The 22001-nt window shown below is 34.9% G+C and overlaps 1 long non-coding RNA gene across 1 annotated transcript; it reads right to left on the bottom strand.

The window, feature by feature from the left end:
- Positions 1 to 15728: 15728 nt before the first annotated feature.
- LOC147503745 (uncharacterized) lies at positions 15729 to 16981 on the bottom strand. The gene is made up of 2 exons (XR_015192818.1): positions 16730 to 16981; positions 15729 to 16135 (listed from the first exon to the last, which is right to left on the bottom strand). It is a non-coding gene; the product is annotated as an uncharacterized LOC147503745 (long non-coding RNA).
- Positions 16982 to 22001: the final 5020 nt, after the last annotated feature.

Below are 22001 nucleotides of genomic sequence, written 5' to 3'. Positions count from 1 at the left end.
TATTTTTCATCATTGTCCTTTGATGTTCCAATAGCTATACCATAGCTAAATATGTAATCTATGACAAGTGCTTTCCTATCCCATAATTTACCTGAATATGCATGGAATATTGAGATCGACCATAGGCATTTCAGCGAATTTTTGATATTTGCACATTTTCATTATATGTTTATGGAGCTCCAACCATTACCTGGCTATTATTTGGACAAGATGGTTCCTCAGTTCTCCTCTCTTAGGAGCACTCTATTTGGATCCTATAGGTCTACCACGCTTTTAGCGTATAGTAGATTCATTTTCCGCCATGTTTGGACCCCGTCCAAATGGAACATCATATTCTGGTTGGCACATTTATGATTACTTTTACCATATCATTAAATGCTTAGGCATTTTTTCTGCAACCGCTTGCAAGTGTATCATTCTCCTTATCTCATATAGTCACATTCATTGTTTGGATCCTTAATGACATAGATGACGTGATCCAAGTTGCTTCACGTCGTTCCTTAGAGTAACCATTGCTTTTCTCCCCCTAACGACGGGAAGACTGTCTCATTAAATTGACAATTATGTAATACAGACTGTCTAAGTGAGCGTCTTGCTCCCAACGTTAGATATGATACACAATATCTTTCTCATTTATGGGTATAGTCTACCGGACATATATCCATAATACTTTTCTCCATTTATATATCCATACAATGAACGTCTTAGTGTAATTGAGTGCGCACTCCTTGATTTTGTTTCAGGCAAACCAAATCCTTCAAGGATTTTCATGTAAATATCTTTGTCTATGTCCCCATACAAGTAGGCATTCACTACATCCATGAGTCTCATATCTAAGCTTTTGGAAACTGCTAAACTTATTAGATATCTGAAAGTTGTAGTGTCCATAACAGGAGAGTATGTTTCTTCATAATCAATCCCAGGTTTCTGCAGAAAACCCTGTGCCACAAGACGTGACTTATATCGAAAAACACCCATTTGTAACCTACAAGGTTAACACCTTATGGTGTTTGTACTATAGGTCCATATACACCACATTTATTGAGAGACTCTAATTCTGCCTTGATGGCAACTTCCCATTTTTCTGTCCCACACTTCTCCCGAATACACATGGAATATTGAGATCTCATCATTTTCTGGTACCATTTCCTCTTCAGGGGTTTCCATAGTTAATTCGTTCATCACCTCTACCGGGGTTTTAGAGGAAGTGGGTATTTCGTGCATAACCTCTTCTGGAGTGTTTTGCACAACTTCTTCTAGAGTATTATTGAGGCATAATTTTTCAGTGGACCTGTAACGCCCGTATTTAAAATACGTATTTATTTATTAATTAATTAATTTAATTATTTATTTAAAATTCGCTGGATTGGATTTGGAATATGCGGGCCTGATTTCTGGGCCCGAGTCTGTATTGGGCTTAGGTTTCAAACCCAGATATATATTCATATTGTTCTGGAGAATAGGGTTCTTAGATAATAAAATAAAATAAAAATAGAGGCAGAGATAGGAGCTGGATTTGCTAGAGGGTTGGAACACGACGATTCGAACTATGATGAATTCGTGGAACTTTTAATACAGGTGAGTAAATATATTTTAAAATTTTCACCGAACCTACGGTATTGTCAGAGTTTTGGCTTCGGGCTCAGTATACTTTTGGTTATGCTTACTGTCGATAATCTTTTCCTCCTGTCGTATTGATAAACGATTAAATCTGAAATTATGTCGTATTGACTGTCGAAGCTTTATGGGTGTTAATGGTAGTTAATGCCCAATAGCAAGAAATCGTCCTATATTTTTGGTTGAACTCTGTTGGGGTGGTTTTGAACCCTTACTGATGAGGTTAGGATTGAATGATGTTACGTGGTTGTGGGGAAGTGTTGGGTATGTGGTATTGACGTGGGTTTGAAGGATGCCGAAGCTTGAAGGAACTCTTAATGGCAGCTCGCCCAAACATCCTCAGTAAAATCTTTTGAACTATTTTTCGGTTGTTTGTGTTGGTGAATTGATGATTGGTTGCAGTAGCTAGTGTAGGGTGTGAAGGCTGTAAATGGGTGCTGGAAAGGGCTGTCAAAGCTCGGAGAAACCATTAATGGCGGTTGGATCCATAATTTGGGGAGTGATTTCGAAACTGGAAATTTGGAGTTTCTTTGTTAATTAATATTGTGGGGTTTTTCATCCTCACCAATTTCGGTGGGTTTGTGTAGGGGGGGTGTGTGGAGGCTTGACGGTGGCCGATTTGGAGGCTGCTGGAGAAGCCGACCTGGTGGTCTCTCTTGGGCTTGGGCTTAGTTGGTTTTCCCTTGGGCCGAAATCTAATTTTCTATGTTGGGTCGAAATCTAATTTTATTTTGGGCCCGATATTATTTTGTTTTGGTTGGGCCGATTTTGATATAAGTTTTTGGGCCTAAACACTAGTTAGTTGTTGGACCGGATTAATCTTTTGTTTCGGACCAGTTTAGTTTAAGTTGTGGACCAGTTTTAGTTTAAGTGTTGGGCCAGTTTCAGTTTAATTCTCTGGGGCGAACCCATTTGTGTTTTGAGCCAGTTTCTAATTTGGTTTTGGGCCGATCCATATAACTTAAAATAGAGATCCAAATGGGTCTTTCAACATTTAGACTTTTGGGTTATAAAGTTTGAGTTTGGGCTTGGCTAGTGGGTCCGAACCATGACCTTAGCCATGAGCCCATGAACTATGCACCTTTGCCCTTAGCCATGAACCATGGCTATGATCCTGAACCTGTTGAACATGGAAACGACAGTTTGACTTTGACAATGACGTGTTGACTTTGACTTTGACCGTTGACCGTTAACTTTGACCGCTGACTATTGACTATGTAATGTTGACTTTTTCCAGATTTTTTACATATTTAAGAATATGAACAAATGTAGTAATAAAATATTATCAAAAATTGTATAATTTTGTTTGTCATTATCTAATTAAGATTTGACGTGAGTAGTGTGTAAAGAATATAAGATTGGCACGTAACAAGAGGGGAATTCTTATAAGACTTAGATATATACGTTTTTATGATAATTAAATTATATACGGACTTAGATTCATAGACTTTAGTATTGGGCTTTGAGGGTGACTTGAGTTCACATAAATATATTGAACGAATACATTTCATGATTGATTATTATTATGAGTTGCTACTTAAATGAATTGTAGTATGTATAAAGGCTTGAGATATTTCATAGGGTGTAGTGCAATATATTATTGGCACGTGAAATAATAAGTTTCGAGATTTGATATAGAGATACTTGGATATTGTGCAATGAATAGTATTGGCACGTGATAATGTGGATTGTATTATAACGAGAAATGTTGAGCTTCAGTACAATTAAGTATATTGGCATGAGATAGAATAAGAACTATTCTGAGATATAAAGGTATGACACCTGAATAAATTACGTAACGAAAATCCTAGAACCTAGCTACCACAACTCATGTGATTTGCCTTTGTGATGGGCGTATATGATATGATTGGCCCTTCGGGCGTTTCAGTGAATCTGAATGGCCCTTCTGGCGTAAGTAATGTGACTAGCCCTTCTGGCGTTTCAGTGAATCTGAATGGCCCTTCGGGTGTAGCCGAATAGCAGCTTGATTATTCCGTTCACAAAATTAGAACGAGACGCGCGATATTTTATGCCGAATAGTGGAAGTACTTACATAATGGCTTTCGTGTGAGGGTTACCTGGTGTGCGGCATCCCGCTCAGGGTAGTTACACACGGAGTGGTTCATTATGTAAGAGGAGGCATGTGGATGTACATGTTTGGCGTTGGGAAGCGATTGTGGTAGCCAGGAAAACTAGGTAAGACATAGTTACGACGTGATTTTAGGGACACGCAAAGAAAGCCTTAATTAATATAATTATGGTAATATGTTGGTTAATGATATATCTTTAGATAGATGATTGTATATGGTTTTGCAGAAGGGTGGGTCAAACTAATTATTTGTACAGAGAAGACCTACTCTGTAATTGAGCATGAAATGCGGTAAGTATAGAATATGTTTGGCTGATTATTAGTTTAGTTAGAACCTAAGGCGCCTCGTGGAGGAACTAAATGCCTTTTTACTATCGTATGGTTTGTTGTGTGGTTAGTGGGAAGTTAAAGCCTCGAGGAGGAACTACCTGCCTTACTTATTGTAGTTAAGAATGTTGTATTAGTTGTTGGAAGTTAAAGGCTTCTCGTTGGAGGAACTAAGCGTCTTATGGATTGTGTATGTATATGTATAAATATATGTTGTATTTTAGAGCTACTCACACCAGCACTTTTATAATGCTGACCCGATTTGCATGTTTGCTTATCGGGTGTGTTCATTAAATTAACATAGTTGATAAGTCTTGACAAGTTTAGTGTTGAAGAAGGTTGGTTGTTGCTTGTGGTTTGCGTTAGCGTTGCATTTCAGGATATGTTTTGTTTTCCCTTGAGGTGATATAGATTTTTAATCTAGACAATGTTTTTTGTATTTTCATTTGTAATTTTAATCAAATAGTTATTGAAAGGAGAGTTGTAACCTAATCTTATTTGTGAAGTTTTGTAATGAAGATGACTTTTGTTTAATGTTAAATTCTTATTGGTTTTTAATTTTCCGCATATTTAAACTGTTATGAGTTTTTGGAAGTTGAGAGTGCGTCACACCTTGAAAATTGAGGAGTCGGGAACAAATATTGTTTTTCCAAATTCTGTCGAAATTCGGGGTGTGACAGGACCTCCTCTTCTGGGGAGCCGAGTCTTTGGAGCTTATAGGTCTGCCACGCTTCTGGCGTGCAACAGATTCATTTTCAGCTTCTGAAGCAATTCGATCAAGCAATACATCAGGGTGCTATTGAAACTCAAATATTTCATAATTACTAGAGTCTAAAGGGTCACGTGTCCCTTGTTTTCATCTCTATAATTAACTTATAGATGATGTTTCACTGAATGGCGAGTTGAGCCTACCTACTGCTCTAATGAAAAAAAACTACTTGACAGTAAACACTACCCTTTGTCTTATCATATGTTGTTTAATTTTGTAGCAGAAGATATATTCTATCACAATAGGTGACAATCAATCCAAGTCTAAAAAGTCAGAGAAAAATGGAGAGAATTTTTCTTCTTATTCTTCCTCCAATTGCTCATTCAAAAGTTTTCAATTTCATAATTTAAGAACTGTTACACGACGAAGAAACTATATTTAATAAGTTCTAACTATAACCCTTTGTAAAAAATTAACATATATGAACACAAACCACAGAAAGTTACATGACCAGAAAATCTATAGCGTGGAGTGGGCCGGTAGGAAAGTAAAAGCAAATGCAATCTTCATAACTATTTATACAAATGGAGCATGAAAGCTCAACAAAAAAAAAACACCTGTCGAAACTGAAAATGAGATATCGAAAAATTAAATACTTCTCCAATGTTCAAAATAGTGCACCGTAATCCATGTAACTAAACGAATCTGACAGCAAATAGTAATTACAAATTTATAATGCTAATAATTCCATCTTTGTCATGATGTCACCGCTCAAAGCATGTAAATATCGATTGTCATTCAATCAATTGCACGTTCTCATCCATACTTCACTTTGTACTAACAAAGCAATTTCTTTTCTTTTTTTTGTATAAAAACATAATTTAACAAATATTTTGTAACCTTTGTCATGCAAGTGATGCTTACAGCGTATTTCCTGTCCATTTTAGTAAAATTTACAATTAACCTGAGCATATAGTTGCCACAAGTTACTCATATTTACTGCTAATAAGTTGAAACAACCAACGTAGCGAGAATGTTAGAGTTAGCAAGAGCAATTTCTGGCCAATGGTAAGAATCCACGAGTTAAAATATGTCCTTGCAGTAACAAGGCAGAGAAAGACGTTAACTGTAAAATTAAATTCGACAGTAACGAATTTAATACCAAAATACGAATTTAAATTCAATAGTATCGATTACGATTCATAAAAACAAGTTAAACACATACCATTAATCGTAAGTAAAATACATACCTTTAATCCAAAGCTAGAGACTATCGTGCTGATAATGTGTTAGAATTAAACTGATTTGGAGAGAACACCACACTAACTTAACATGTATTGAATCATTGGGAGAATGAGATAGAGAGAATTCTTATTCATTGAGGTAAATCTGAATAAGAGGAGGTTACCTTTATATACAACTAGGTAACCTCATTTCTAAGATAAAGGATTAACATGATAAACAGTAAGATATAGGATGATCAGGATAAACACAAAGATAGAAGATTATCAGGATAAATACCAAGATAGAGGATTATCAGGATAACACATATCAATGGTGGGCATCCATATAAGCCCACGGATTTCATAATAATAATAATAATATATATTATTATTATTATTATGAAATCCGTGGGCTTATATATATATAGCCCCGCTCTTAGACGAATGTCCGTTTACAGACTTTAGTTAAAAACCGAATTTCAAAATATAATCTCACGAAGGGTTTTGAAGCCGGATCCTCAAAACTCTCTCACTCACTCTCTTCCTCCTATTATCTCTCCAAACATAAACATAGAGTGACATGTCTCTCTCTCTGTACTCTCTCCCTCTCATGGGGGTTTTTCTTTTCTCTATTTCTCATCCTAAAATTCTGATTAAAAACGAGGTTGCAAATTCGCGTGTGAAGAATGGTGGAGAGATTGAAGAGAAACAAAAAGAAAGTCATGTGGAGAAGGAGAAAAACAGATGATTGTTTCAGAATTTATCTCCTAGTTTTTGGTTGCTTTCGACGATTACTGCAGATTCATATAATTTATCCCCAAAGAATGCTCCTTCTGCAAATGAAGTAACCTCAAAAACTGTTTCTTACAACCATTTTGTCTTTAGGTTTGACTTCCAAGATTGGAAGGTACAGTTATTTCATGGTAATTAATTTCGTTATTGTTTAATACTATGTAAGACCTTATATTTTTCTATTTACAGTTAATGAAGGATTCTGTTGTAGTTAGAGAGGAGCTAATGCCTCATAGGGGAGATGCAAGCTAATGCCTCATAATTATATTGTTTCTGATGGTATAAACTTGTAGAAGGGTTTATTTATTTTTTGGGGGGTAAAGAGAAGTACTTGATTGAGTTTGGCATTAAACTGGATGGTGTTAGATATCTTATATATGTATTATCTGGTTGGTCTTTGTTAGTAGCTCATGTAACTGGGATGTGTTTTTTTTAGTCTTAGAAAAGAAAATGGAAGCGATAGGCAGCAAATCCAGATTTTGGACTCTTAGCTCTTGGCCTTGAGGCTAATTTGTGTAGCATGGGCTCTGTGGAATGCTTTGCGTGAGTGAAAATTGCAAGTGGTGCAAAGTTACTCTATAGTGATCTTGCTAATGACATCATGTGATTGAGAAGTGGAGATGTTCATGAGGTTGTAACTTGATGGGATGAATTGATTGCATTGAGTTGGGCAGAGTTATACGCTCTTACTTGCAGCATGTAGGTGGATTCAACAATGAATATATTGAGAAGATGTTGTCTTCTCAAACCTGTGTCCAAGGGATACAAGACTCAAATTTGAGATTCAACGAAATACCCAGATGCGTCTTCACCTGTGTTTGGTAGATTGGGGTGCATGAGAAGTGTTATGGAAGTTGGATTGGAATAGCTATTAACTTGGTTAGTTCATGCTAAATCCATGGTCTGTCATGGTTGAAATGTGATACTTTCCTAGGTAGAAATGAATAATTGAATAGAAACTTTCATGGCGTTGGTATTCTTACAATCGTACTGTTATTTATTCTTAATGTGTTAAATGGCATATGTTTTCTTCTGCTAAGTTGGGACGGTGTGTGTCTTGTGCTTGTTCTGCAGTTTGTTTGTAGAAAGTATAACCAATGGACCTGTGAAGTCATTATCAAATTTGAATGTGCTTGAATCTTTGTTAGCATGTCCATGTAATTTGCAAGATCTATTACTATCTGATGTAGTATGCTTAAACAACCCCACCACCCCCAGACTCCCCTCTTTTTCAACATTTATATTAATGTAGTTTCATACGGTGCCTTAATTATTTTCCAATTGTTTAATGATGCCGCAGAAGGGTTTTGAATGTCTCACCCATGTGCTTGAAAATTGCAATGTCTTCTAGCCGACTAAACTCTTTACCTTGTCATCTAAATGAGGTGGATCTATCAACTCTGTTAGTCATCATCCTTGGAGAGTCCCGGTGTAAATGTGGGATTATAATTATCTATTTTGTTCTCTCGTTCTCTTCATTAATAAATACCAGAAACCAATAGAATACATTGTTGAGTTATCTGATCATTCCTGAATGTGAACACGCATTGCTCCGAACTAGATTTGGTTATTGGACGCATGAACTAATGTAACTTGATCAAATGCAATTGTGACTTTAAGACTTCATGCAAGATTGCAGTATCGGTATGATGTGTACTAAGAGAGTCAAAGATCCTAATAACAGCTTACGTAACAAAAAGAAGTAATTATTATTATTATTATTGCACTTCCGTAGTTGTTATTGTAGAAGACAGGATTGCACCTTTGAATCATCCCCTTTCTTCTTCAAGAATGTGAGTACCTAGATATGTGTCTCTTATCAAGTTTAATTCCTTGTCGACATCTTCCATTCGCTTCGATGGTGTTTCTAGTGAACATAAAACCCCGACTATAATTATGTTAGTCAGGCACTCCATAAGTCTAGCTCTTCTCCCACTCTGATTTTTGGTGCTATTAGTCTCATTTGTTGTTTGATCTTCTTCGGATAGAAGCATTGGATCCACAATATGCATAACTTAATCTGGCAAGACGTTGCTAGCATAATTATGAATGCTCAAGATACTCATTTGTTGTGGTTCATCCATTGAAGAGCAATCTCTGTTCTAGCTGCAGCCTTGTATGTGGGACTGTTGCCACCGGCTGGCCTAATGGTGAAGTAACTGCCTTGTGCAAAACAGCGTAGGTGATGAAAGTGTTGTTGCTTGGGGACTAGTATCCCTGCTCCCTTCCCAATCATCACCATCGATTAAGAGCCCCACCGCTACTGAAGTTCCTGCTATCATTAAACAAGCCCAAATCAGATTGTAACAAGAACCCCTAGCCACTAGACCAAACAAACAAAACAAACCCAAATCAGATTAAGGCAGAAGAAACCAAAGCAAATTTATCAAAGAAATGCAACCAGATAATGAATATAACAACCCCATGGAAAGATTTGAACAGAATGAGAACAACAAAAAAATGCCATTTTATTAAACATAGATAACCACAGGCACAGAGTGAATCCAAAAACCTCATGGAAAGATCTGACCATAATAAGAACAAATATGTTTGATAAGCATATAAAACAGTTAAAAAGCAAGAAAAAAGAGCAAACCCAAATCTAATCATGAGAAAACAAGAAACCCCATTTTTAATTAGTCAAACATAAGTATATATTAAATCCAAAAACCCATAAAAAGTTTCCAAAAATGAGAACAACAAAACCACATGAAAAATATTAATTGAAAATGGACTGTGAAACAAGTACAGGCCGGTAAATAAAAACCCCATTGACCAGATCATTAAAGATGAAGCACACATTGATGAACTTAAAACCAAAGAAAACAAAAACTAAGAGAAGTACTAGTAACATTGAAGACCAAAAGGAAAAGGACCAAATAAAATAGGTTGAGATAAATTACTAGAAGAAAAAGGAGCAATTTTCTAGAATAAAACTAGTAACATTGTTTATAGAATAACCACTGAGAAACAACAAATGCAAGTGGTGCCGAAGTTTAGGTGTTCTCTTTCTCAGATAATCTACTCCAATTGTTTTCTTATATGTATGGCCTTGTAAACCCCGAAACACATCAAGAATAAAGCAACATTCCAAATTACATTAGTGAACAACGACAACAGAATAGAACCACTCATCATCTCACAGATTTCATAGTTCCAACCAAAATAACAAACACCAAACTCCATTGCTAAATTATATGAATCTGCAGTAATCGTCAACAACAACCAAAAACCAGGAGATAAATTCTGAAACAATCTTCTGTTCTTACTCCTTCTCCACATGACTTTCTTTTTGTTTCTTTTCAATCTCTCCACTATTCTTCACACACGAATTTGCAACCTCGTTTTTAATCCAAATTTTAGGATGAGAAATAGAGAAAAGTGAACCCCATGAGAATGAGAAGGAGAGAGTACAGAGGGGAGAGGGGAGACAGGGGTCACTCTATGTTTATGTTTGGAGAAAGAATAGGAGAGAGGGAGCGACTGAGAGAGTTTTAAGAAAACCCTTCGCAAGATTATATTTTGAAATTTCAATTTTTAGATAAAGTCCATAAACGGACGTCCGTCTAGGAGCGGGGCTACTTAAGTTAACTTAAAATAAGTACGTACGTAAAACTTCACCTACAAAATGAATTCAAACCTAATTTTTTGTGGTTATGAAGCACTCACCATAATGATTATCTTCCCAAAATTTCAGCTCATTTGGAAACCTCTAACATAGATAAAAATTATTGTCATCTTTAAAAAGAAATCTAACGGTCCAGAAATATTGAATTTTTGTCAATGTTTTTTGCCAATGTTAGAGGTTTCCAAATAAGCTGAAATTTTGTAGAGATGATCTTAACATTGAGTATATCATATCCACAAAAAAATAGGTTTAAATTCATTTTGTATGTGAAGTTTTACTTACGTACTTATTTAAAAGTTAACTTAAGTAGCTACTTTTAAGAGAAGGATTGTATATATATTCTTTGTATCAGAGCCATGCCAACTTAAATTGAGGCTAGTGCAATTTTAGGTGAGGAAATGTCTTACAATTATATTTAATTATTTTTTCTTAAAAGATGTAAGTAAGGGATAGCCCCAGTATGTTTAAGGAACACAGTAGCTAGGTTACACTCGAGATGGATTATTTGCGAAAGATCGGTTTTCCGACCACAAGACTGTCCGCCAGTTTCCTGAAGTACTGTTGTCTCTTGCTTTCCAGTTTTATAAATAGTAACTTGTTTAAGATGATATTAAGATTACTTGATCTTATCTATCTAATAAGATAGGGTTTTTTTCTCACTAAAAGACAAAATAATACACAAAGGACGGTCCAGATCTGTTTGAGAGAAATCAAACGGCTGTTGAGTTTGAACCCAAAAAACAAGTTTCGATTTTTTTTACCAACAAAAAACTTCTCACCTCATCGTCGAGCACTCGAACTCCCCTTATCTACTTGATTCCAAAATCTCCAAATCCCAAAAACTCAAATCCCTAATTTCTACAAAGTTTATCAATTCTCACCATTGAGAGCAAATCAATTCTCACCATTAAGCAAAAAAATTTATCATTAGTGGTAGAGGGTTTTGATTTTATCGGTCACATATTCTTAGGTCGAGCAAAGAAGGCAGCAAAGAAGGTTTGAGCTGTCTTGATTCTCTTAGTATACAGGTAATCCTCTGTCATATGATTTATGGTGTGAGTTTTTTATTTGTAGATCTTTATTTGATTGATGGGCTAATGCTTTTTTTGCGTGTTGTGTTAGTAAGTTTTCTTTGTTTGTATTTAGGCCTTAAAGAAACTTAGACAGAATTTGTAGATAGCTAAACTTTAGTAATTGAATCCAAAATCTCATAAGATATTCATCTTATAAATGCATTAGGAATTGAACAAGCACTTATATATCGCTCTATGTTTAGTTAAGAATGTCTTGGGAACAAGCTTAATGTACTTCAAGTATCATGTGGGCTGGCTAACTATACATGAGTCATCCAAAGCAAATAGAAATTTTATTAACTCCTTTGCATATGATAGATGTGCTCCCTCACCCCTATCGAGGTTTCAAAACTTGAAAAGGAAAATCTAGGAAGTGTATGGAATTATGGATAGGGAAGCTTAGTAGACATTTGAGCATATGTCTACCTGTAATAGATATGTGAATATGTATTGGGTATTTGACAACAAAAGTGTTACACCCATATTTTGCAAGCGCTTTGTGAAGTAATGTTTTTGGTCCAAGTTGTTTCCTCTATATCCAAATCTCTATTTTGTTTATACACTTTTAGTTTTTGTATTCCTGTTTCTTTTTTTTTCCTTTGTTTTTTTCCCCTCATATAGGTTAAGGACCTGAAAGAGGAAAGGAGTCAACAGATTCTTTTGTGATTCCTCAAACAGTGAATTGTTGGCTAATTTTTCAGACTTTCTTTGTGTCTTTTTTTCTAGATCAAGTGTTTTTGGTGTTGGAGTATGGGACTGCTACTGGCACCTAAAGGAGATTTCAGATTGTCCATGAACAAGTTTTCTCAGTTTTTATTTGTTTTTGTGTTGGTATCTTTTTCTGTTTAATGTTTTCTGTATCCTTTTTTTTTTGTTCCCATGTGTGTTTTATTTCACCTATAACCGGTCAATCTATTTTTTTTAAAAAAAATTATTTGCTTTCTCTTTGTTTTTAGTCATGAGCTTGCTTTTGCTTTCTTCGCTATTTCATCATAGTTTAAGACACGGGGCATATCCTGTGGTGAGGATGATGATACGATTGATAATATAAACTTGAGTTAAGTGTTTAAATACAATGTTGTTTAAATACAATGTGTCTTAATTCAAGGCTTTCTCCCCTTATTTGTTTCTCACTCTGATATGCCTTGAATTAATTAAGGTGTTGTAAGCGATAAATGCAACGAGTTGGCTTGTGAGAAATGAAATGCATAGAATTGCCATAAACCCACTTGAGTATTTCAATGACATGGCTATGAAGTATAGAACTGCTGGAAATGAGTAGTGCATTTTACATATCCCTATCTTTATGAACTTATAACATCGATTCACTGCTGCCATGAAGATTGTCTCTTGGGTTGTTGTTTAAATATAATGAGTTGTCTTTTATTTTTAGAAGTAATTCGTGTTATGTATAAATATGAAGTTATATATTTTGGTATGGTTGATCTATGAGAATTGTATTGTTTGATTTTCAGGTTATGACAGGCTTTAGGTTTTTGAAATGTTGAAAATAAAAATGAGACTCTGCTGGATTTTTTTATTTTTTTTTAAAAAAAAAAATTGATGATGCTTTTAATTGAAGACTCTCCCCTTATTTTCCTCATTCTCATTCTGATATGTGTTGAATTAATGAATGTGTAAGGGTATATGTAATGAGTTGGTTTGTGAGAAATGAAATGCATAGAATTGCAATTATTAAGCTCACTTGAGTATGCGTATGAAATGATTATGAAGTATAAAACTGTTGGAAATGGTTATATCATCGATCCAATGCTACCATAGAGATGGTCTCTTGAGGTGTTGTTCACAAGTAATGTGTCTAGAGTGCCGACTGGCACAGGCATTCACTAGTACTTAATAATACAAGACTGAGTAGTTATCTACCAGGTCATTATTTCTTATTTTTTATTTATAATAGTAACTCTGGGACGTCACCCAAGTCGCGTAGGGGAATGGAGTGCCGTTTTAAGCAGGATATGCGTGTTTAGACCATTCCCCCCCCCCCGTAAAGCGTTGACAGACGTGGTTTTATTATTATAGATACATGAGACTTCTGATAATTGATTTTACTATTTATAATACTAGAGAAGGAGATGCAATATCAATGATTACATCATGATTAAATTATTTCTATTTTGTATGATTACATTTCATTATACTCTCTACCTGTTATTGCACTAACATCTCAACATCCATGACACAATCATCAAATGATGATATGAGTTCAATAAAGATCACAAACTCAATTGAGTATGATCTCGATACATATGACAAAATGAACAAGTGGACTATTCCTAATATGGATCCAAAAACCATCTATAGATATGGTAACTGGTATGAAAAGTTGACTAGTAAAATTGTTGTAAAAACTATGAAACAAACTATTAGTTTACATCCCATAAGTAATAACTTGAATTTATTAAATTCATGAGATTTATATCCTTATATGAAGAATTATAAATTTATTCATGTAGGATTGATAAAGGTTGCTTTTTGACCTTTAACCCTTTTGAGGTATGAATGTTTGTATTCAAGTATCGTTAAGAGATGCTAGATGCCTTGACTATTTACCATCTCTTATGAGAACTGTAGAGACTAATCTATGTCATGGACCAGTCTATTTTGATGTCTATCATAATTTAAGTTTATTTTTAACGGATAGAAATCTTTATGATTCTATTTCATTACAAATTCAGGCTAAAGGTTATAACTTTTTACCTGGATCTGAAGTGATTGGAATTACTTACAAAATTTACTATAAAGTTTTACAAACTTTAACTCCTAATGCTAGGCATAAAACTACACCAAGGAAAACAATTTTAATTGATAATAATCTTTTAACTTCTAGTGTAGCTACACCTACAATGATTCCTTGGAATGAAATTCATTTCCCAAAATCATAGACATGTAGGAATGTTGTTCAACCTCAACCAATCATTAATAATGATTTGGATCAAATAATACAATCTACTGAAGGTGAAGTGATATTAAACTTTAAAAAACCTTTTTTTGAAAGAAAGTTGTCTTTGAGATCTTCTTATAAGATTTCTCTACCACAATTTTCTAGATTTCAGTTTCTAAAACTGAATCTATTTCTCAGTACAATCAATCAGTAGAAGAGATTCATATCTCTAATTAACAGATACCACATGATATTTATAAATAGAATGCTAGGGATCTTCTGGATTTAAAAGGAGTTTTATCACCGTAACAGTGATGTTAACACGTTAATCTTTCCTTGTTTAATAATAAAAAAAATGGTTGAGTCAAGACTCACCCCTTCACGTCTACATCATTCTCCCCGACCTTTTTCGTGATCGAGTTTGAAATTGAGCATGCCATATACCGATGGATAATATTTTTCATTCTGATCATTTTGATAGCTCATTTGTCAAATTTGGAGTTCAAATTAAGCGGGAATCTACGTTTTACTCGTTTTGAGGAAACCAGGACATAACGGTCATCTCCAACGGTCGCCAGCTAATGACCGTTTGATAACGATAATAACCTAACGTTCTGATAACGGTCATCTCCAACGGTCGTCAGCTAACGGTCATATCCTAACGGCCTCTCCCATTCCTATCGATTTTCCACCATCCATCCCTCACCTCCTTGATCTTCTCCTCTTCTCTTACATTTCATATTCTACATTCACATTGTACTTAGACTTCATGGATAAATTAACGAAGTTGTATAAGCAGGACATTGACGATGCAACTATGGTCTTCTGGTTGACCCTTTTTACTTGTGTCATGTTATTATTCTGGCATCTGGTAATAACTAATATGTAGATCTATGTAATTTTTTCTTCTTTTCTCCTTTTTGTTGTTCTTTTATTTGTAAATAAATGTAGCGTGTTTCCCATTTCTCAAACAAATTGTACGTGTTACGTATTCATTTGAGCATTATCTATGTTTCTATTATTGTGTATATTAGTTGTATTTTTCTCTAACCATAAACCAAAAAATTCAAATAACATCATTAAAAATCAAAAAAATCAAAAACTTAAAAACCCATAAAAAAATTCTACGATAATCCTCAACTCAAGTTGCGTGTGGCTCTAATCTAATCGTGCGCGCTACTCTTTCCGCTCTCCACAGCTTCTACTTTTGGGGTTTGCTACATTTTGTTTAAGAATATATTTGTTAGTCTAACTACCCTGTGAAACCTTCCTCCATATGTTCTACCTCATTACGAAAGTCTCAATCACCGTGTTAGAAATCTGACGTTAAATGACCTATTTTTGGGGATCCAATGTAGAACATACGTGTTGGTCAAACTTCATTGCGACATCTTGTAACACCCGAATCTCAAAATAGGTAGTTTGAGATCCAAAGTGCACTGTCCATAAAATATATAGATGAATTATTCCATAAATCCAAATCCAACATTTATTCCAAATGTCATCATACAAAATATTATGATCGACAATCAAAATCTCAAACTCTAAAGAATTAACGTTACGTCTTACATCCAGAAATGAATGAAAAATGATAATAGAAACCTATAACATACAACTAATAGAATTCAACCCCCAAAATCCCACTATCCACAATCCCACGAGCTCAACGTGTAAGAGAACTAATTTGAAAAATAGTAAACAACGGGGAGTGAGCTTCCAAGAAGTCCAATGAGTTACTACAACTCTTGTAATCTTAATTACCAAAAAGAATGTACCTGTAATGAAACAATTTTCATAACAATAAAATTGGTAATGGTTACTTAATGCAAAAACCATGCATTTTCAAATATTCATCATGCAAGAACAATTCATTTTAAAATACTCTATCAATGTGAATACTATGTTGACTTAACCGCTCGACAAACGTTACCAAAGGGTTGACATTCACACCTGCTCAACCAAACATTCCTTGACGTGTGCACCAACATGGATCCAGTGTTCCGATCCAATGTTCCTTTTAGGTCTTACACTCTAGGGATATCAACACCCTTCTTAAGTTCCGAGTCTAAGCTAAATTCCAGGTCACATTTCAAGAACAATGAATTTCCAAAATTAGATCAATACCACATTTACAATATTTTACTAATTTCCTTTTATGCACAACAACCATGCATTTTTTGGAATGTAAAATATAGAAATTCAATTGGAATACACACCCAAATAACACAAGAGTTTCTTTAAATCATTAATCGAAAATCGGTTTACAAAATATATTTGTGATACGTTAAACTAAAAATCATTTGATCTATAAATAGGAATTTTCATTCTTCAAAGTAATTGATCGAAACTATAAAAGGTGTAGAACTCACCAAATATCAGCGCTAAAAGCCAATTACTCTTTACACCGGAAATAATCGAGTGGTCAACAATTTCCCCGAGAACGCTATCTAGCATGAAGGATTATGAACTTGAGCTGATACTGCAGCTACTGCCAACACTCGGCCCAATCAACAATGAAACAATGTAGACTTTTCATTGCCGAATAAAGAAAGGAAGAAATTCAAAATCTATGTGTTGATCGCCAACCACCAAGTAATATTTATCTAGTAGGCCGAACCCATAGTACTTAACACTTGTTCTTTGAACATATTGCCCAAGGCTCAAGGAATTGCTTTTAATTTAAACACTTGGACTATGTGATCATTCCACAATGTATATCTCCAACTAACTCAACGTGCTCATTTCTTTTGACTCATTCAAGAGTGCGTTTGTTTTGAAGGAAAGACAATGGAATGAAAGGAAAAAATGTGTCGTCCACCATTTCCATAGTTCTAGGGTGTTTGGTTGCCCCATGGAAAAAAAAAAAGAAAAATGTCAATCCGTATGGAAAACAAAAGTGGGGAAACGGAAATAGTTTTGTGTCCGTGCCATACCCTAAAAAAATCACGGAAAAGAAAAGGAGAAAAAAAAAACAGAAAGAAGGAGAAAGGGCAACGCCACCTCCAACAGCTATGTCCTCTCCATCTTCCTCTGGCCATTTTTGGAAAAGGGGGAAAAAAAAAGAAAGAGATGGAGCAAAGCACTCTAACAGCCACCTCCTTCATCTTCTCTTCTCATCTCATTCTTGATGTTTTTTTTTCACCGAGCTCTAGTTTTTCCGCACTACAAGGTATCAAATCTATTGTGTTACTATTTTTTTTTTTTTTTTTTTGGATTTGTATATGTATATTTTTTCTTCTACTGCCTCCGAATTAATTGATTGTGTTTTTATTATATAACTCAGTAGCAATGGGCATGATAGTTAAGTAATACGATTGCTTTAGTTGCTTCCTAATTTTTACATTGTGCAAGAACGTCAACTCGGAGGTTTGAAACATATTGAATCAAAGTTCTGGAACTTTTATAGTTTTAGTTAGTTTGCGGATTAGTCTCTTAAATTTCCAGTATCAATTACTTAAAAGTTTTCTTGAATTAACTCATTGTTCTTAGTTGAGAACCTTGTTGGATTATATTGTTAGTGCAATCCGAATCAATTTAATGCTAGGTTACATGGACATGCCATATTTTGAAAAAAATATGTCGGATACGTATCCACGTGTTCGTGTCGGACACATATTGCATGTAATTTATCTTGAATTTTGATATTTTGCCGTGTCTGACAATTCGTATCCGTGTCCGATACGGCGTGTCAATGTAACCTAGGTCTAATGTATGCTGGAGCCTTGGACCACATGAAGCCAGAGTAAGCAAATAAATCCTTTTTGACACTTAACGCATTTCACATATATTCATTAACCAGTTTGTTTAGCATAACGATTTGGAGAGCCGATTGGAAGTGTTTGCTATGTTATGTTACTCATGTATCGACGAACCCAAGCGAATCTCTTTTTATGTATGTAGGGCGATGATAAGCACCCAAAACTGTAATATTAAACCCTATTGAGACATATAAATTTGGTTAATTATATGTTTAATAATCATGAAATAAGTATGTTTTCGTACTTTTGTAGGTCTTCGCAGTAAACATGAAAATATTAGTTAAACTTGCGTTAAAACACGGGGAACGATGTATATATGAATCAGCCATGTGAAGCCTAACAAATCTACACAGAAGCATCAGACTTCTGAAGCTCCCACCTCTTGAACCAGGACTCCGAATGCGACAAGTGAGGTGCTCAGACAATTAGGGCGATAAACTCTACGCATAGGCAGGAAGTTGTAAAACTGCCAAAAGACCGGACTGCCACTGGACTGCACGTGGACTCACTATGCGGGCCCACAAGATTTGATGAGTCATCATACAAGTCAAGACAAAGGTGCAAATAATTGGTGCAAAAGTGACACCTTGCATGTAGTTAATAAAGTTAGATGAGATTAGTTGTTAATAGTGAAAAAAGATAGGTGTCACTTTGTTGTGGATTGTGTGGTTAAGAAGGAAGTAAATGTGGTTTGGTGTTTCACGTGGGAGAAAATGAGATTTCTTTCAAATGAAGAAGAAAACAAAACAAGGGGGGGACACTCCATTTACTCCCTTGACTTTTTTTCCTTTACCATGCATTATTTTAGTTCCTTAGTCTTAGTTTTTATTTTAGTTTTTAGTTTGGAACAAAAAGCTTGTAATAGTTTTAATGGAGGAAACTTTGTGTTCCTCTTGAAAATAAATCTCATTTCTTCATGCAAGTGAGTTGATATATATAGTTTCTTATTCTATTTGTTCTCTTTATCTCTCATTTACATTTATATTCTATACTTAATCCCTTATCCTAAGGATCATGAGCTAAAACTTCCCTTTGTGGGGAGTTAATGATACTCATGTGAGGGATAATCTTTGTTATTTGATTTAGTAAGTTGTTTAGGAAGAACAACTAGACCTACATCCTATCCCAAAATGATAGTTGGTGTAGAGTCTAGTTAGGAATCAAAGTGATGAGCTTAAAGATAAGTCATTGCTTTGGTTCTACATGCTATCATGTATGATCTTAGAGATGAGTCATATACGTTAGGGATCAAGTTAGTTTGTTTATTAGGACTTGTTTAAGAGTCCTAGGAAGATTAAGATGCACTTACTAAAAATCAAATAATAGAGGTTATCTTCACATGAGGAAAATTAACTCTCCACTTTTGTCTTAGTAAATTTTTATTCTTGCTTTAATTGCATGTTTACATAACTTAAGTTTTTTTTTTTTTTTTTTTGCATTAAAAGAAACCAAATATATAGTTAGTATTAATGAAACCTTAACTAAACTTACTCACTAGTTTCCAAAGAGTAAAACCAAGTTGTAAGTGGTCTTAGAATTTAGGTTGGTTCGAATCCCTACTCAAAACTATACGAACACGAAGATCATGAGTAAGGAAATACTTTGTTTTCGCATTTTGGCCAAGGAAGAGATTCAAATCTCTAATCAAAATGGCATCGCTGCCATTCTAAAGACCAAGGACTTGTGCTACAAACTGGAAATTGCTCCAAGGGGAACCCCCACTCTCATCCTTCCTTCATTTTTGCTTATTTATTACATTTTTGTTTTTTTTTCAACATTTTTGCCTCGCAAAAGACCTGATCACTAACGGATTTTTTGTGGTACTTCCAAGAACAACAAGTTAGGACCGGGAAAGTAAACTACACAAGAATCTAAGGTTGTTATGAAAACTTTAGCTCATTGTGGGAGAATCCTCTGCGTTTGCGATACTGGACTCGTCCGCAGGTAGAGCCCGCGTCCGCGGGTGTCTTTTCTCTTTTGCTACTCATGTTCTAGCTCCAGCATCCACTGATATATCTTGAGCCATATCCAGGCCTAACTTTCTGGAACTGTAACAAAAAATTCAAATATCTTCTGGGATTAATTACGTCGACGGATTGAAACGTCTGTTTCATTTCTTTGGCGGACTAGCGGGACGCTACATGTTCCAAATGTTTACTGTTTTTGCATGAATGCCATGTACGTAGTTATTATGTATTAGTTTATGGATTATTATTTACGTATTAGCTTAGAAATACGCATGAATTATGTTCATACACCTTTAAATATTTATATACGATTAACTGGGCATGAATTGCATATTAATGTATATATACATATAAATGGTACTGTTTTGCATGGTTATCTGTCTTCCTATATATAAGTGTCTATTGTTGCATGTTTAGTATTTCTCTATGTATAAGTATACGTCCTTGTATAATACTTCGATTTTGTCAAGAAAGAGGGGAACATTCCAACGAGGGTTAAAATCTGAGTTGGGTAAGTTGTTTCTAAACCCTACGAGGTGAAGTTGCTCTCTATATGACACTCGCAATCTCAATGAGTATTGCCAAAATCAAATTATTATGTAATACAAGAGTCGTATTTTAGTTTATGTATAATACGTTGCATGTTTAGTTTTAGCATTGTCGTATTTATCTGCGTACGTATACTATATTCGCATGCTAATATATCTAGATACTTATGAGTTATTCAAATTTTCCTGTAACTGTTGATATACGTCTACGTAATATCTATTTACAAATTAGCGTACATATACGTATTACTGATGTATATTTCCCTGTACGTATCGACTTATTTATCGATGATACATCCTTGCCTATTCGTACTGCTATATGTATGAGTAGAGTATCTTCACATGCTACTGCATCTAGTATTGTACGAGTAGGTCGTATTTGCATGCTTGTATTTTCACCCTTGCATAAATCCAAATAAAAAATAATAATAATAATAATAATTAAGAAAGACCTTGCATAAATTTTAATCATATTCCAACGGTGTCTAGGAAACTTGAAAGATTGAGGTTACTTAATTAGAACCGTGCTTGCACGGAAAGCCTCCCTCATATCTCTCTTGTAACCTGGCCGTTAGTTTATGCACACGTATTTCTCGCTTCACTGCTACATTAGCAGCAACAGCTTAGGCCTACATTGTTCAACTCTAATACTTTAAGAGAATCATAAAACTCAAGTAATTATAAGTTCCTTCTGTAAATTAGATCTAATTTTATACTTGCATGAGATTACAGTCTGGTTCCACTAAAGAATTTGAACATACCTATCATCGAAAAAAATACGATCTGTAATTGGGTAAGTTCTCACCTAAAACTTGTTCTTCTTCTTCGCCATTAACTTCTGTCATTATGGCCGACGATCCTTCACCAACTGAGAAGCCCCTGTCGGACTTCTATACTACATTACAGGAAGGACCTTCTTCCTGCATCAAACTTAAGGACATTGTCGGTGATTTTCGAATTCCGCCAAATGTTTTTAGTTTGTTACCTATGTATCATGGTATGGATCACGAAAAACCGTACAATCATCTTCGTAGGCTTCAACAAGTGGCCACAACATTTCACCATCCAAATTGCCTCTAAGGAACAACTTTGTCATACTGTTTCCATTCACTTTAGCGAAAAAAGCCAATTTGGCTAGCGGGACAACACCACAATCCATAGATACATGGAATAAACTTGTTCAAGCTTTCATGCTTCAATTTTACACTCAAAAGAAAACTACTGAAATGCTTCAGAAAATTCAATTCTTTCGTTGAAATCCTCATGAATCCTTTTACGAAAGCATGGAGTCACTTTTATCGATCTTCTTTTTAGAATGTCCTCATCACCAACTAGACAAAGCCGCCCTTGTTCGTTCCTTCTTTAATG

This window comes from Coptis chinensis, chromosome 4 (genome assembly GCF_015680905.1).
Source record: "Coptis chinensis isolate HL-2020 chromosome 4, ASM1568090v1, whole genome shotgun sequence".
NCBI lineage: Eukaryota > Viridiplantae > Streptophyta > Magnoliopsida > Ranunculales > Ranunculaceae > Coptis > Coptis chinensis.
Note: the sequence above shows the minus strand (reverse complement) of the source record. Positions and strands in the feature narration are given on the sequence as shown.